The following is a 16795-nucleotide window of genomic DNA, read 5'->3' as shown; positions in this document are numbered from 1 at the left end:
CTAACCTGTAACCAAGCTCACTAGTGACTCTGGGGTCTTTAGCTGGGAGGGAAGTGAGAAAGGCTGCAAAGGAGGGGCTTCCAGGAACCCCATCCTGGCTGTAAACTGATTCACCTTATGTTATATGCTTTTATACATTAGGAATGAGGTTTCTGGATGTTGGCTGCGTCCATGGAATGCTCAACTAACCAATATAGTAGCTAACACTTGTGGAACTCTTAATTTTGTTAAAAGCAGTTCCACCGCCATTTGAGCTGGGGGAATATTCTTATTCTGCCTATTTTCCAGGAAACTAAGGTTCGGAAATGTGACGTGTCCTAGCGAAAGTAACAGCTTTCAAGTGACAAGGATAGGATTTAAATAACAGGGTTTCTAGTTCAAGTCCCCTCGAGGTGATGGCTCTCCCTTGTGGAGACCCCAGGCTATGGTAGAGCTAGAAATCCTGGAATGAGGGAACACATGGCCAGAGGGGAGAGGGACAATCTGAAAGGGGGACACCCAAGTCCTACTTTGAGAGAGTCCAGGGACATCGGAGAGGGCCAAGAGGACAAGAAAGTCCCCAAGAGAGGAAGGGATGTCTCAAGGGGAAGAGCTGTGTCTGTGGCAGCCCCATGCAGCTGCCTGCTCTAAGCCTAATGCGAGAGGCAGAGGTAAGGCAGTTATCTTGAGGGCTTCCTAAGCGAAGTGAGCCAGGCCAGTTTTTGAAAGAGGAGAGGAAATAAAGAACAGTATTGGGGGCTGGGGAAGGTTAAGAATCAAGATTTCTGCCCAGGAAGAATTCTGGAGAAGTTTGCCCCTGGCGGGGCCACCTGTTCAGGCTGCCAAGTTCTGCTACATTTGGGTCTGTCTGCCTGCTCATAGCTCATCTCCCTGGCATGAGAGCTGTCCATTCATCTCCAGAGCCAGCTCAACCTCAGGCTCAGTGGAGCAAGAACAAGGACAAGTGCCAAGCCACCTGTGTCCATCACAGCTGCATGGCCAGCTCCAACTGGCTATGGAAGGACACCTTGGAGGAAGTGCAGAGAGCTGGAGCAGAGGTGAGGATTGGAGCTGGATTCTGAGTTCCGCCATCACTTGGGAACTTTCTCTCCCCCATCAGACTGGGAGCTTCCTGGGTGCAGAAGCTGTTTCCCCCATCAGATTGGGAACTCCCTAATCAGGCTGGGAGTTCTCTGTGGGCAAGGCTGCGTCTCCCCCATCAGGTCAGGGGTTCTGAGAGTCCAGAGATCTATTTTCTTCCAGCCTTAGAGGTGAAGAAGGACAAATAGTACCGTCTGTAGTGGGATGGGGTGGGGAGCAAGGGGCTTGTCTGTCTGGGCTCTGCTCTTCTTCCACCATGCTATGATTTAAGGGACTTGTTGCCAGCAGACTGTGTTTTTGCTCAAGTTCTCTCTCCTAAAAACAACCTTGGAAAAACTCAACATTATCTACCCTTCCTCACTCCCACCCTCAATTTCTCTGCGGGGCGGATGAGAACACCAGCTTCAGTTTCATGCTCTGATTGGCTTATTAGTTGAGGCTACTGCCAGTAGGAACAGAAGCGATGGGCCGGTCCAGGTTCCTCCGCAGGGATCCTGGGTAATGTAGTTCCTTGCCTCCTCCCTGCATTCATGGAAGAAAAGGGCTTTAAATCTCAAAAGTAGCTTCTGTGGGAGGAACGCTTCTCTCTTTTTCAGAACTGATGGGAGTAATGGTATCATTGGAGTAATACGAACAATTTTCTTTATAATCTAGCACAGTTGAATGATCTCCTGAAAGAGCACGTTGTTTTGGTACAGATCTGCAATGCTGTTTCTGATAAGATTCTGCCCCCTCTCTGCTGGTGGAAGTTGCAGCTCCCTACTGGGTGGGGCTGGGGCTGGGTGGGTGAGTGGGCCGTGGTAATCAGGAGAGGACTTGTGCTTTCCCTGGAAACGTCACTGTAGTGGTGCACCGCAGGGCTTAGTCCTCGCATGTTGGCCCAGGCTGGTACTTCCTTGTTTACAATGAGATCTACCAGTCCACAAAGAAATGAAAAAACAAAAAATATGTGAGTGACTTGTTTGTCATAAAGTTAAAGGCATTTAAAGGATTGCCCTTTGGTTTTATTTTTTCCCCCTATTTTTTGATGTAAAAATGGGTGGAGATATGTGGGGACAGGGTGGGGAGTTCAGTGAGTGGGGATGCAGGGAGAGGTCTCCCCTTTCATGGATCTCGAGGTGATTGCTTATGATTGCTTATTCATAAATACAGTGTCCAAAAGTCAAGATATGTTACTAATTATCTGTAACTATCTGTGCTGAAGAAAGGGAGAGGTGGGGATAATAGAGGAAATCATTCAATAATGGAAGTGAAGCAAGGAAGGAAAATAACGTTTATTAAGGACTCATTCAGAAAGGATAATTGACTTGCCCAAGGTCACCCTGATAGTTAATGTTGGGTCTGGGACTGGAATCTATGTCTCCTAATGCCTAGTCTGGCGCTTTTTCAAGTACACCACCTGGATTATGGTAATAGTGATCATGAGAGCCGTGAACAGCCATGAGTGCACACTAAGCACTTCACGAGTATTTTCTCCCTTTGTTCTCATGGCAGCCCTGAGAGGTAGGCTTAGGAACTCTCATATTTACAGGTGGATGATTCAAAGCTATTTTCAGTTCAAATCAAGACACATTTGCAGAGTGCCTGCTAGGTTTCATCCAGGTGCTGAACTAGGGACAGGAAATGGAGCATTAATAAGACAGGAATCCTGCCCTTAGAAGAGCTCAGTGGGGCAATATAAATAAGGGGGTTATTTCAGTAAAATTTGCTAAGCCCCGCGAGAGATTTATCCAAAAGGTGTATGTGGGAGCTCACTGGGCATGAGGCCAGATTTCAGGGGAGGGAAAATGGTGAGGGAGTGGCCCTTGGAAGGCTTCCTGGAAGAGCTGATAGCTGAGTTCCAATCTTCCACAGGGTGGGCCTTGAGACAGATGGAGGGGGGAGGGTACAGATTGGGGTGGGGGGTGACTCTGGGCAGAAGGATTGCATGGCAAAGCTCCTGGGGTGTGGTAGCAGCACAACGTGTGGGGGCAGGGGAAGAGAGGGAGAGAAGGTGGTTATAGGCTTGAATGTCATCCTTTGGGCAATGGGGAGCCATGAAGGGTTTGTAAACAGGGATGTGGCTCATTCATAAGTGATAAGGTGCTTTGAGGCAGCAGAGGAAAGATTAGAAGGAAGTGGTTGTGGGGTGCTATAGGGACCAAGAGAGCAGGCAGGGGCATTCCTATTTTAGACCAGCCGTGAGTGCCCTGAGCTGGGGTCCTAGGGAGGCAGGTTTGGAGGTATTTAGGAAATGGGGTCACAGGACTTAGGGACCAGATGGGTGTGGGGATGAGGGGAAGGAAGGTGTTAGAGGAGCTGGATTTCTCATCTGGATAATTATCTGGTTGGTGGGGCTGGGATGGGAGATCTGTAGGAGATCCAGGTGGGAAGGTGTGGATGGTGGTCTCAGTGTAGAACACAATGAATCTGAGAGATTTATGGAACGTACCACCTCCCCACCATCTTTGGCAAGTCCCAGCTCTGCTTTCTCCTCCACAGCCAACTATGTGGGTCAGAGAAGGGGCAGAAAGGTGTGCCTCTGGAGCTTGGTGAGCCCATAAAGAGTAGACCTCAAGTGGTATTACCAAGGACCTGGGTATCTGGGATAAAAGAAAAAGGTGCACCTGGCACCTGCCCTGAGCCTTGGCCCAAGGAACAGTGAAGGGGCATGAGATACCAGCCCACACCCATACTGAACCCACCATCTGGACAGAGTCCTATTAGGGCCCTCACAGAGAAGACTTTTCCTGGCCTTATTTCTCGCCTGCCTGGGGAGGTGATGGAGAAGTGGGCCATCTCACAACTGGGTCATCATTTTAGAGGCTTTACCTCTCTCCTGTGGTGATTGAGATAGAATAATATTCTAAATAATTATCACCACAAGCCATTCATTTGTTCTTGCTAATGAATGTCTTGTTATCCTTGTCCTCAGTGCTGTGCTAGACACACAACATACAGACTCATAAGACAGTTCCTGCCCTCAAGGAGCTCACAGACCATCAGGAAACAGGTGAGCAATGACCTCTGTAATAAGGGGAGCACTGCTTCTGTAGAGGTAAGTTTCAGGGATGTTCGTGGTGCAAGGGCCTCAAGAAGTGCCAATGAGCATAGGCTCTGGAACCACATAGCTGTGATTGCATCCTGGTTCCTCTTCTTTCAATACTGTGTGATCTTGGGCAAGTTGATTAACTTCCCTGGGCTTTCATTTTCCATCTACAAAATGGGGATAATATCACACCCATCTCCTGGGGTGGTGGTTGTGAGGATTCAACAAGTTATTGTAGAAAAAGAGCTTTGAGAAGGGCCTGGCACAGAGCAAGACCTCCACAGTGTTAACTGGCATTCATTTGATTACCATCATCTTCATCACAAACTCAGGAGTCTGCAGGGAGGAGTTTGCATAGAGGAGAAGCTACTGGGAAAAGCTTCATAGAGCATATGACATTTTGGTTAGGCAAGAACGGTGACATTTTGCTAATGAAAAAAATCAGGCCCAGGGAAGCCGACCCAGGCAGAGGGAGCAGGACCCAAGGCAAAGAATTGTGCAAATGCAAGGCAGCTTGGGGAAATGGCCAGGCTTCCTGGCTCCATGGAATGTGGAGGATGTAGAGAAAGAAGCTCCTGGGAGGGTAGCTTAGGGACAGCTTGGGAAACGCTAGAATGCTACAGTAAGGAATTTGGGCTTTATCCCACAGGCCAAAGTGGTCTTGGAGGAGTTTGTTTCAAGAGAGATGGCATGACCAGAATTGCCTTGAGGACTGTGATGGCAGCTGAGTGGAAGATGGATCAGAGGCAGGGAGCTGATCAGCTGGGCCAAGAGAGAAATGGCAAGGGTTTGAGCTAAAGCAGTGTAAGGGATAGTGGGGGAAGTGTTTAGGGGACTGTGCCAGGCACTCGGTTATGTGAGGCTGTAGGATTTGAGGGGAAGCTGGACACCCCCACCCCACCCCAAGTCCTTCTTAGCAACCAGGAAAGACATTAGAAGTGCAAGGTGAGGGGATGAGGCTTCCAGGCAAGTGGACCAGGGCCCTTGGGATCCCTCTACCCAGCATCCCCGGCTTTAGAGCCACCCCCATACAAGCCATCTGCAGCTGTGGTCTATGCCTGGCCCTGGTGCAGCACCCTGACCATGGCTCTGGGCCTGCAAGGGTGATGGATTTTGAAGGCCAGCAGACCTAGTTTCCAGGTCTAGCTGGGCTACTCACACCTAGCTGTGTGACCCTAGCAAGTCTCTTAACCTCTCTGAGCCTTGGCTTCCCTCTTCTGTAAAATGAGGACAAGAGTAGCTATCTCCGAGGGTTATTTTCAGGATTAAATGCATAATGAATAAAAATGCCTAGTACTACACCTGGTACCAGCTGGTGCTCAATAAATGGTAGGTGTTCGTTGTTGTTATATCCTTGGCAGCAGTGACCTTGCAACCCCCTCACTACAACCCCTCCCCCACCCCCACTGTTCAGAACTCCCTCTGCCTGACCCTTCTTTATCCCCACCATGTGGGATCCAATATTCCAAGGTGGGTTTCTGGCTGGCATGGGGGGAGGTTTCTGCCCTCCCCTGCACCAGCCCAGATTTCTCTCACGTTTAACCCTGGCCTCTGTCTGAACATGTGTTGACCTGCACTTTGCTCTTTGGGCAGTCTCATTACCTGGGTGGAGTCAAGAGCCCCTGTCCGGGTGGGAATCTTTGAAGTTCTTCTTGGAGGCAGAAACAAATTGACCCCAAGACTCCTGACCCTGAGTCTTTCCGTAAGTGTCTTACTGCTCCCCCTCTTGCTCACTGGCTCTGGGCCTGGCTCTAGCAAGAGTTTTCCACGGCATACGGTGAGAGAGAGGCTGCTGTGTATTGGTCTCATGTTTATTTCCAATCAGTGTATGGGGCCGGGGAAGGCGTGGCCGGATGTTCTGCATCTCTGCAGCCTGGCTCTCTTGCTGCTGAACAGATCCTCAGAGCTGATTGAAATGTGCTGCGTGGGCTTGGGAAGGAGGAAGGGAACACAGCAGCGCAACCACAGCCATCCTGGGTCAGTGTCTTTGCTGCCCTTCCCCCACCGTGCATGATGCCCCTGGCAGGCTGGGCTGCCACACCCACCATGACGCTTCCACCTGGCTACATCTGGGAGTAAAGTCAGGCATCTTTCTCTGTCTGTGCCCGCCCCCCGCCCCAACCTCTGGTAAAGCTGGGCTGCAGGGCAGCCTCCAGGGGCTCAACCCACTGGGAAGGGAAAAGAGCTCAAGGACCCTCCTTACCAAAGCTCTCTAGCTCCATACCCCATGATACTAAGAGGAAGCTCTCTGGAGGAACCACAGATGGCCCCCTGCTCGAATCCCACTACCTGGCTTTGTGCGGGTCCTTGTCTCTTGTAACTCTTCATATTTCCTTGTCTTCACATGGCCATCTTTCCACTGTCTTTCTTCTGTTTTTATAAGGACATTAGTCATACAGATTAGAGGCTACCCTACTCTAGTATGACCTCATCTTAACTCATTTTATCTGGATAACCCTATTTCCAAATAAGGCCATGTTCAGAGGTACTTCAGCATATCTTTGGGAGTACACAATTTTATCCATAAGACTAAGGGAGTCTTTGGGAAGGTGTTCCTCCCAGATATGGCAACAGCATCAGAGAGAGCCACCATCTTGGCTCTCTCTTATGCTGGATCCCATCCTGGGAAACCTGCTGGGGGCTGTGGCCATCTTGGGTCCTCAAGAGAGATTATGTCTCACTAAGGTTGGCAGCAAAGGAAATGAGAAAGTGGCGTGAGATTGCTGAACCACTGCCCCAACCCTGACGCCTCCTTTCTTTCTACTTCTGAGTAAGTGGGACAAATGTGCAGAAGCCACATTTTGGGGGGAGTTCATTACGTGTAGCCAAACACATTTTAGCTCATCTAGTGATCCCTAATTTCCCTGCTCAGTTCAGGGAAATGTAAGAACCCTGGGATTTCAGAGCTGAAAGAGAATTCCAAAGTCACCAAGCCCAACCCTCATGGAACAAATAAGGAAGTAAGGTTCGGTGGCAAAAGGGACTCACTCAGGGCTGCCACAGGTTAGGGACACCACCAGGACTCACATTTGGTTCTCCAAATTCCCAGTCTCCCACTGTGTTTCACAGGCTCCCCATATTCATCATTCTCTCTGTAGGGAAGGTGGGTGTCGTTTGAAAGAGAGGACCTGCTGGGTGGGCTGCTGAGCTGTCAGAAGAAGGAATCGCATGATGGGACAGGAGATAAGAAGGATTCCAAGGGGGGCACGCAGTAGCTCGCCACACTGCAGAGCCTGTTCAGCCTCAGGGACACACATTTATTCTAATCACACGCACTGTGCAGGGCTTGCTGCTCTGAATTATGCACCTCGGAAGGGCCTTTCATCTCGCCAAGGGCTTGATGCTGGCATGCCTGGCCGCTTGTGCCAGGATACAGTTTAGCCTCAGAGCAATTCAGGGCAAGGAGGTGGAGAAGGCAAGTGGAAATGCCTTGGACCTTTCCTTTCCTGAGGACTCTGCCTGCCTGCTTGCTTCCTTCCACTGAAGCTGGTGGGATAAGGCAGCATGGTTGGTGGGAGGGAAGCAGTGATCCATCATCACCTGGTCAGTCTGGGTGCCTGGGAGGGACTCATATGATCGTGTATTTGGCTGCTTTCCAAGAGTACAGAGAAATCTAACTTCATCAGCTTGGTTGAATCAAGATCTGCTAAATTCAAAGAACCTAGAACTCCAGAGTGCTGGATGGAAGGCACCTGAGGCATCTCCCAGTCTATGCTGCTCATTTTATAGGAATGGACACCCAGGCACAAGAGGATTTAAAGAGGCTTTCCCTAGAGGCAGAGCCAGTCAGAATCCTAAATGTCAGCCTCTACCTTGCCCACTTTTGTCTGAAGCAGAGCTGGCTCTTGAGTTCAGTCAACAAATACATTTGAGGCTTGGGGTTGGCAGCTTCTGAATGGGTTCCCTGATCCTTGCCTTCTGCTGATCATGACTTTGTGTAATCCCCTCACCCTGAGTATGGTTTGGACCTAGAAATTGCTTCTAACCAACAGAATATGGTAAAAGTGACCAAAGTCACTTCGGTGGTGAAGCTACAATGGACTGTGACTTCCATCTTACTGGATCTCTCTCTCTCTCTCTCTTCCTGGCTTCTCTTCTCATGAATTTGCTCTGATAAAGCAAGATGGGGAGGCTCACACAGAAAAAAGCTGAGGGCCAACACCTGCCAATGGTCAGCAAGGAACCGAGGCCCACAGTCCAACAACCATGGAAGAACTGAACCTTCCAATAACCACAGAGTTGGAAGCAAGTCCTTCTCCAATGGAGCCTTCAGATGAGACCATGCCTTAACTGACAGCAAGATCATAAACTTGGAGAGATCATGAAACAGAAGACCTGGTTAAGCTATGCCTGGATTCCTGACCCCAAAACTGTGGGGAAATAAATGTGCATAGTTTTAAATTGCTACTTTTTATTTTGTTTTTATGCAGCAATAAATAACAAAGACAATCCTTATTCTAGGATAATATTTAGGATTACATACCTATCATGTTGTAGGCAGTATTAGGAATGAAAAGCAATGGTTAACATAGATTCACAGGAACTTGCAGTTTGATGAGCTGAGATACAGCACATGAAATAATAGTATCCAACATTTAGCTGAGGTTTCTTCCATGCCAGGTATTATGCTACACTTTCCATGCATTAACTTTTTTGATTTTCTTACTCCTCACAAGGACTAGGAAGCCTATTACTAGCCTCACTTTACAGATGAGAAAACAGAGGTGCAGAGAGGTGACTAACTTGTCCAGGGTCACACAACTAGTAAGTGATGGAACTGGAATGTGAGCCCAGACAGTCTGACTTCAGAGGAAAAGAAGATGACATTCGTGCATGGAGAAGACACTCAGGTGCCTCCTCTCTGCTTGCTATTGTTAGTTTTTGGGCATACAAAGATATGCCCCTGTCATGAAGGAGCCAACGGTTCTGCCCTTTACTAGTGATGACCTTGAGCAAGTTACCTAACTTTGGTATTCTCATATTTTAAGGAGGTAAGGAGAACAATCCACATGGGGTTGAAATAAGATTAAATGAGCTAGAAAGTATAAAGCACATGTAATAGTTCCTGCCACATAATAAGTGTTATGCTTGTTAAATAAAAATAAATAGATAAATAGAGGTGCCTGGGTGGTGCACTCGAATAAGCATCTGACTCTTGGTTTCAGCTCAGATCATGGTCTCGGGGTCATGAGCTTGAGTCCTGTATTGGGCTTTGTGCTCACTGTGGAGTCTGCTTAAGACTTTCTTCCTCTCCCTCTGCCCCTTCCCTTCCATGCTCTCATTCTCAATCTCTCTCTTTCTCAAATGAATAAATAAATATTTTTTTTAAAAAGAGAAATAAATAAAGAGCCATGTCAGCAGAAATTGATGAGTGTTTGGAAATTGGAGGGACTCCATTTGCTCAGGGTGCAGAGGGAGCTCAGAGGGGGCAATGTCCTTCACCTGGCATCTTTTGTACATGTCCTTTTAAGGCCGGGGCTCATTGGTGGGCTTCCTATGCAGCCTGTGGGGTGTGTGTGTGTGTGTGTGTGTGTGTGTGTGTTTTCAATACTTCTTTTCCCCTCATTAAGATAATTAATGGTTCTAAGGCCAATCCACTCCTGCCAAAATTCCTGATTCTTGACTGGTGTTCACTTTTCTGCCTAAGTGTCTCAGGATGAGGGATTTTAGAAAACAATCTTTCCAAGTCCCAGGATTCACTCATATCTCTGGCTCCCCTCCTTCCAATGCACAAAAGCTCAGAAGTCATGGGGCTTATTCCCCAGGCTCTCATCCTTCCCCCTTTTCTGATAAACTTTTCTCTATTAGCCAGAACAGCAATCCTTCTTGATACTTTGCCCAAAGTCCAGAAGATTAAATCATTCCCAACAAGGGAAATGTAAAGACCCTGAAAATGCATCATAAACTCTAAATGCCAAAATGCATCCACAAATAAAGAACTGTTGGTGGCCAGATTGAGGGGATATGTGCAGAAAGCAATGACAAGGAATGCTTTGAAGAGGAGATGGGATTCCGGCCAGGCCTTAAAGAGTGCGGTAAGAGAAGGGAGGATGGAAAAGATAGGAGACAGCCAAGCAAGAGGCAGCCAGCACCACCAGGGTGCCATGAACTGTGTAGCAGATGTTGCTAGTACTCACCACATTGGGTTTTCCCTTCTGTGGGGCACATGAAAAGATCATGCTCCACCCTGACACACTCGCTGTTATGTAGGGTGGGGGGTCATCAGACTCAATTTGGCCAGTGGGTTGCAAGTGGAAGTGATGTGATTCACTTACACACTCATGCATGTAATGTGTGCCGCAAGACTTTCATGGTTTTTGCCCCTGCCATGGCAACCACAGGAGCCTCTGCTGAGATGGAAGAGCTGCCAGACTGAAGGAACCAAGGAACCAAGGACACTGAGCCACCATAGGAAGGACAGCTGTCCCAGAGAATTGCCTGGACCCACAGTAGATTTTGAGTGAGTAATAAATTAATGATTGCTGTATTGAGCCACTGAAATCTTGGTGGTGTTTGTTCTTGTGATGACCTATACTTCTCTGATGTCCACAGAGGGGTATATAGTAAGTAGCAGGACATGGGGTTTGATTAGTTAAGAGGGACCAAAGGTGGCCTCTTATGGGGCATCAGAATCACTTGAGGAGACTTTAAACCACCACAAAAATTCCAATTCAACTGGGAGTCTGGGCAAGTGTTATTTTTTTTAAACCTGTCTGGGTGGCCTAAAGTGCCACCAGGGTAGAGAACCATGGTTACAGCCTATCTTCACCTCTTATAATGCTATAATCTTAACTAAACTGCTTTATTCTCCCAGCTCTGTGGTTTTGGTTATAAAAGAACTTCAAACTTGATCCCGTGGATAGTTCACTTTGAGAACATCTGTGGCTGACAATTTTAGTCTGGAACCGGCTTCTCTGTTGGTTGCCCTGTCCCCCTGCGCAGTGTGCACTTGGGCAGGATGGGTGCCATGATGCTTGATACCTCTAACCTGGTCTGTGCCAACAACTCCAGACTCCTCTCCTTCTGGTACAGTTTTGACATTTTATCCACTAATTGGATTAACAACCTAGCACCTCTTGTCCTCCAGATAGCAAAGATTGGACAGCATCCTCCATCATCACAAAAATACTCATTTTTATTTTTATCAGAGTTTTATATATTTTAGTCAAATGGGTTTTTAATGTGAAGAGACAGTGTTCAGCTGAAACCTGTCCATCCAGAATCCTTCTCCTCAGGGGCAAACTTTCAACTCTCTAGTTCTTTCCTTTGGTACTTATTTCCCTTTTATTGGCTCTTCCTAGATTTTCCCCTCTGAGATATTAGCTGTTGACTTCCTACCATGGAGTTTGAGCATTTAGTGTTCTGTTATTCTTCCTCCTAACCCGCCATCCCCAACAGCTTAATCACATTCCCCACCAGTCTCCCAATGGAGTGTTATCCCCATGTTTGGTTAAAAATAAGTATTGGATGTTTACATTAACATTTATGATTATATAAATACTGTTTAGTAAAGAACTGTGCATGGTAACAGTGTCTTTATTAAACTATTTTTAATTTTCTTAGCACTAATAATTGCCTCTATTTTGTTTATTCCTTTACTCACATTTTAGACTTTGGGGAGGGATCAGAGCTAAAGGACTGTGTTCTTTCTGCCACATTCAGCTGAAAACTATGGCAGATTTTCCACTGTGAGAAAGTGTAAAATTTACAAACGAGTCCTTAAAGCCTCTCCCCTTCCCCCAAACTTAAAAAGGAACAGTCTAGATGTCTGTTATACCTGTTTACTCTTGTCTTCTAATTTCTGTCTAAGATTAATAGATAGCTCCTCTCGGTTGCCCACAGGAAAATGTATGTTTTCAGATTCTAGGGGAGCAGGATCTCTTTTTTTTTTTTCTTTATTCAAATGCTCCCTGACGGCAAAGGGATTATATTTTCACTGAACTCTCTAAGGCAGGGTTATTTATCTTCATGAGACTGGGGATCCCTGAGGACAGAGCATTTTCTGCCCCCTCAGACGAGGGCTCCCTGAAGGAAGGGATATGTCCCCTTTCTCAGACTAGGCCTCCCTCAGGGCTTGGATGTGTCCCTTCCTCCTCAGTCTGGGGCTCCCTGAGGGCAGGGCTGTGTCTCCTCCCTTCTCTCCATCTTTTCCTCTTTATCCCACCTCAAGTCTAAGAAAGGGCTCTGCATTTGGGAACTGGAGACTCTGTTTGGTGAACCTCCAGGAGCTGCTTCCTCCCTGTCCTTTCTCCTGCTATTGACCTTGTCCCTTCAGGAAACACAGAAAACAAGCTCTTCAGAGACATCCTGAAGGGCTCTGTCAGGTCAGCGGCCTGAGGCTCTGTCCTGCTTTGAGTCTTTCAAAGACATTAGTCCTCAGCCCCTGTTTGCTCCCAAGGATCCCCTCCTTCCCTCTCTTTTCCTTTGCATATAGCTTTTCTTTCTTATTGACATCTGTGAAGAGACACTGTGGATGGCATAAATAATAGATTATTAATTTGGAAGCTCTCCAGTGAATGAGACTTGCCACCCAGTGAGGACACGTGTTATGTAACCAGCAAATTACGGTGGCATCAGAGGCTGCACGTCTGCTGAGGAGTAGAAGATCAGAGGAGTGAGAGAAGCAGGGAGGAAGGCCACTTTGCAGGAGGGTCTGTGGGGAGCCAGACTCTGGGCTGGTTGTTTTAGGCTGACTTCTCTCATGTAAGCCTCACAGTGACCAGAAAGATGACACCGAAGCCGGCTGTTGGAGGGAGGACTGGCTGGCGGAGGCGGGAGCTGACTGAGGCCTGCTGTTTCCAGTGCCTGGCCTATACCTTAGCAAGTGGTGACCCCTGAATTTTCCCGATCATGATAGGTTGCTCGGGGTTGTGCCACTGCACAAGGAACCCAAAGGAAACATAAAAATAGGAAAGCCAGACTTACAAGCTATCCTCTCTGGAGGACGAAGCCCCTGGCCATTCCCTCAGACAACACTGGTTTCTCCACCAAGACGCTTCTGAGGTGAACTAAGGCCCAAAGAGGATCACCTAGTGTGTCTGTGCCGACTCCAGCACTGATAGCCTGTGGTGCCTCCTGACAGGGTATCTCAGGTCACCGTAGTCTCAGCAAGGGACACACAGCCCTGGCCTCAGGGAGCCTCAGTCTGAGGGAGGAGACACAGCATCTGCCCTCAGGGAGCCCCAAGTCTGTGGGAAGAGAAAAAGCCCAAGTCCTCCTTATATGACAAAAGGGGAGATATTCAGAGAGCCAATTTTGAGGACACAAGTGAGATTCGGAGAGCAGGACACAAGGTAAAGGGCAGTGTGTGGTCAGGGCTGAAGAAGTCCCATTCGATAAGCTAGGACTGGCAGTCAGGAGGCCTGTCCAGATAGGCCGTGCACACTCTTGGAGGGTTTGTTCTCAGGGGCTGCATGATAAGGAGGGCTGGGCAGAAGTGGGAGCAAGAGCGGGTAACAAAGTGAAGGGACTGGGGTGAGTGCTAAATAAATTGGAGCTGTTATTCTGAGAGAATGAGGATGGGAATGTCAGTAAATAACATGGAAGAGCCTCGGAGCCATGAACTGTCCCCGCCACTCTATAATCAAAGGTCCCATCACAGGAACTTCCAGAGAGATTTATCTCCATTTCAGTACCTGACTCTACCAAGTTGGAAATTACAGTGAGACTGGGGAGCAGAACCCGGGGCTATGGTGTGGGAATGGGTACTTAGGAGGAGTGTTTAAAGAAAAAGCTAAGGCCAACTCAACCACGGGTTCTGCAAATGAAGAGGGATTTTTTTTTTTTTTTTTTAGAGAGAGAGAAGTAGTTGGGGGAAAATTTCTAATGAATCCTATCCAACCATAAAATCATGTAGAAAATGAATCCTATCTGACAATAAAATAAAAGTGAAACAAATTACTAAGTTCTCATATGTGTAGGACAAATTAATTTCATGTTTAGAATACTAATTGCTCGCCGAAGGGTCTGTAACCACATGCTGCCTGAATTTAGCCTGAGTCTTAAAATTTGGAGGCGGGTGGGGGGGCATTGGTGTCAGGAGGTTGGCTGTAGCCCTGTGTGGAATCTTCTGCCTGGACCCTGCCTTTGCTGTGTCTTTCTCCAGGGCTCAGGGCACAGTTGGTAAAACATTGCCTGGCACATGTGAGAGCCCTTAAATTGTTTTCTATATTTTCTGCTTCCCTCAGATTGAGGTGTGCCTAGGAACAGCAACTGTGTCCCCTCCATCAGATGTGAGCGTCCTGAGAACAGGGCTGTGTCTCCCCCTCAGACAGCGGCTCCCTGAGGCAGGACTGTATCTCCCTCCCTCAGACTGGGGCTCCCTGTGACAGGGCTGTGTTTCCAGCTCAGATTGAGGGCAGCATATAAATCTCCCCCATCAGACCAAGGATTTCCTAAGGGAAGGCATCTTGAGGAAGACCACAAATTCCTTTCTCTGAAAAATGAACAGATACACAACATATCCATCAGGAGTTCATAGACCCCATGCTGGCTTCCTGGCTCTTGTCAGATAGAGAAGGCTGGAGTGTAGACATGATATAACTGAGGTTAGTCTTGTGTATGGTCATATGAAGGACATCAAGTTTTCATTTTGATTTTTTTGCCCATAATGCCTCATGGTGTGAAATGTGAGTTAATTCCAAATTACCTGCACTGAGTGGTTTTATTAGTGGATCTTCTGTTAAATGTTTTTCAAAAATCCCAAAATTGCGTGTCTTGCTCTCAGGAACTCCTGACTCACTTGACCCAGCTTGAGAGGTGCCTGTTCAGAAGAGGCTTGACTCTTGTCCCAGTGGCCCAAGCAAGTAGCTGCAGTAATACTGTTATTTATCTCCTTCTGGGGCTCACTGCAACAGCAGCTCAACATATATGCTAATCCTTATACCTTTGGGGGTAATGGGCTTTATTGTGCCCATTTTACAAAAGACACAAACAAGAGTCCAGACACTTTACTAACTTAGGAAGGACTGCATGGCAACGAAGTTTTTGAGATGGAATTTGGGTCCAAATCTGTTGAACTTGCCTCACACACTTCCAAACACCATTAGGAAGGTCAGCCTGTCCCTACTTTAGCCCCCAAAATGTGATCACATTCTTTTACACACATACACACACACACACACACACACACACACACATTGATCTCCTTAGTTAAGACAGAGGATTGGGAGCTAGGTACGTACATTTTCCTTCAAAGTCTCTGAGGCACAGTTTCCAGCCCCAGGTCTGGCTTCCAGGCGTGTAGCCAGGCTGATGGGGAGGTGACCTGGCTGGGATGCTCTCCTTTGGCTTGTAACTCTGAGTAAGCACCTCGTAGATGGCCAGGATCATGGGCACACACGGGAACCTGGTCTGACATGGGTGCATTCTTGTGGACAATACTCCCTGTCAGATGTCACTCCTTAAGAAGTATCTGTGGGGCTTGTCGTGGCTTTGGTACCACTGCATCCAGACTAGCTGTGTAGCTTTCACGTATCTTCAGACCTTCTCTGGGCTTATTCTCCCAACTACACAAGGAGACATTGAGACTAATCCAGTGGCACTGAAGGCCTCCAGGTGGGACATGCTGGGATCTGTGCTCCTCTCTGTCTTAGGGTGAGTGGTAGGTATGATGGGGATGGGGCATCTCTTCCTGCTCAGGTCTTGCCTCTCAGGGCTTTCAACCTTCTGATGACCCTCGCACCCTGGAAATGCTGAGCACGTGCGTCTCTGTCTCAGGGAGACAGACCAGTGACCAGGATGTCAGGCTGTTCCCTGAGGCCAAGGACTGAATTTACAGCTCTGGCATCCAGTGCACGATACAGCGCCTGGCTTGTTACTCATATATAATCACAACTGATGAATAAGTAAGTTAATGGATGAATCAATAAACACACAGGAGCAGGACTCAGCACTTCCAGAAGATCCCCCTTCAGGTCTGATTCCTCCTCCCACCCTGTCCCCATACCCTCCTCCAACCCCCTAATCTAGAGGGTGACAGGCTTCCTTCTGCCATGTCCTTTTGTATCAGCGGCTGAAAACCTTTCACTGACAATTACAGTGTGTCTCCATTCCCCTGCCACTGGCCACGCCCACTGCTCCCCACTTCTCATCACTATGCACTTTGCTGCTTCCCCGCCCCTCCTCTTCTAGCTCTTGCATTTCCCCCACCAGAATGAAACATTCGCAGATAGAGGAAAGAGTCTCTAGAAGGGAACCTGGCCTCCCACCTCCACTCAGGGGTCTGGAGGGAGGAGGGGGGAAGGCAGCAGGGTGGGGGGGCTGACCTATTGAAGCTTGGACTCCCAGACTCCACCACAGAGAACCCCCTCTTAGAGCATAATTACCTCCCATTAATATGTTAATCTCTCCTTTCCAGAAGGAAGGCCACTCTTTTCCTTAAATAATGACGTGCTGGGAGGACATGTAATGCCAGGAAGTAGCTGGGCTTCAGCTGAGTGTTTAAGGTTTTAATTAAAGTCTCTCTGATAAATGTTTACCATCGCTTCTGATGCTGCCTGGGAGACAGACAGAAAGGAGCAAGGAAGTAGGAGGAGAGCAGAGAGAAGAAGGAAGTGGGAAGAGGAGGAAGAGGAGGAAGAAGGAAGCAAAGGGAAGGGAGGGGGAGGGGCACGCGGTGAGAAAAAGACCAATAGAAGGAGAGCAAGCAAGAAACCAGTCTGGACCTTCCCCCCAGCCCCTCTTCAA

The sequence above is a fragment of the Neovison vison genome, chromosome 1 (assembly GCF_020171115.1).
Source record: "Neovison vison isolate M4711 chromosome 1, ASM_NN_V1, whole genome shotgun sequence".
Lineage (NCBI taxonomy): Eukaryota > Metazoa > Chordata > Mammalia > Carnivora > Mustelidae > Neogale > Neogale vison.
This window is presented reverse-complemented; position numbering follows the sequence as displayed.